General features: G+C 30.6%; 1 protein-coding gene across 1 annotated transcript in view; it reads left to right on the top strand.

Moving 5' to 3' along the window:
* Positions 1-1,720, top strand: part of LOC106478794 (E3 ubiquitin-protein ligase MYCBP2-like) — a 142,057-nt gene that overhangs the window by 75,834 nt on the left and 64,503 nt on the right.

Here is a 1,720-nt window from a genome sequence, read left to right as displayed (position 1 = left end):
ATTTCAACAAGGTTTTGTCATCATCATTGTACCTGATGACGACAAAACCTTGTTGAAATGTTGTACATTTGCTGTTATGTTAAACTTATATTAAAGTTTTTCTTCACCTATTCAAGCCGTCTCCAAGCATTATAAATTTTACATCAAACAGAAACAGGGAAATTAAAGAAGCTTACTGGATAGCACTGTTAAATACTGTAACGCTGAATGGCATCAATCTCCATCCTGGGATTGTTGACCTTCAAGCGCCTCTAACAAATTCCGAATAATTGTCATTAAGCTTGTAAAGTTTTATTATTATTATTATTCACATTTTTATTCATGCTTCTATTTCTCTACATTATTATTTCAGGTATCAATTTACATTATTATTTTCTCAAGCTCTCATCTTCCTATGTATTTATTTTTCTCTGTCAGTCAAAAGTTTCATACATAATGAAAATTAATTATAATTTTTTGTTTTTTTCTCTCTACAAATGAATTCTCCCTTCCGAGAGACTAACTGCTTGAGTTGGGATTGGCTGGTCACCAGATTCAACTCAACTGGGACTTCCAGTTTACATGACATCACACGTCCTAATATATATTGCATTGTGCAAGCTAAAGGTCACCCTTTGTTCTCCTGAAGAAGAATAGTCAACTAATCGAAAGAGCTCGAGTTTTGGGTCTTATTTTAAGTTTATTACACTTTATATGTGATCCTTTGTGCTAATTCATATATCAAGATGGTCATGTCAGGGTAGGCATAAATATAGTGTAACTAAGAGCCTAGGACTTGCGTACAAGGAAAACCAAGTTGAGTCAAAACATGTCTTGATTATTACAAACTTATGAGGTCAGTTGAATTGACTGACCTTGTAACCATTTTGTACTCATGCATTTTACAGTGTAACATTCAATTTTAATATTGAAAGTACTATAGGGATGACCAATGTATAGCTGTATCATCCCAATATTCTTGTTTGCATTCCTTTTTGCTCTGTCAACTCGACATCATTTTACGTTTACAAAATGTTTTTTATTACATCTTTATGTATACAAGTATTAAAAAATGATCTTTAAATGTTGTTGTGTTTTTTTTTTTATGTTAACCATATTGGATTCCAATAAGATGCACCCATTGCTAGAGGGCAAAATTGGGCAATTGAATTGAAAATAAACTTGGAGTTGTTTATCCACAGTTTTTTTGAAAAATACCTTGAAGTTAAAATTTATTAAATATAGAAATATATTAGAAATTTATTAAATAGAAATTGCAAATTTTGTTGTTTTTTTATTTCAGCAATGCTATAAATGAAAATATTTGGGATTGCAAGTTTACTGAATTTTTGTTTTGACATAATATGGATATCATAGCTCCTAGAAGGAAAACTGAGATAGCTTTGAACAAATGGCATCAGTTTCATTTCAAACTTATAACTTCAGTGCAATTGTAGTATTATCAGTTTTAGCCAATCTCATTTTTGCAACATTAGTGATCATGGTTTAACATAAACTGCCTTTATCACAGCTTTAAGGTGTCATAGGCTAATGTGGCTTCCAGTTCAGCTATAATTTGCATAGAGATTGCAAAAAATTGATAAAAGCTTAACTTTTAAATGTTTCTAGAAGAAAATTTATTTGTGAACAACCTCAAATTAAAAGAAGAAAGAACGAAAGAACATAGTACAAAAACATGCACAAAATCAGACAATGTTCTATAACCATCACAATTTTTCTA

This window comes from Limulus polyphemus, unplaced genomic scaffold (genome assembly GCF_000517525.1).
Source record: "Limulus polyphemus unplaced genomic scaffold, Limulus_polyphemus-2.1.2 Scaffold250, whole genome shotgun sequence".
Taxonomy (NCBI): domain Eukaryota; kingdom Metazoa; phylum Arthropoda; class Merostomata; order Xiphosura; family Limulidae; genus Limulus; species Limulus polyphemus.
The sequence above is the reverse complement of the archived record's forward strand: the minus strand, read 5'-3'. Positions and strand labels throughout refer to the sequence as shown.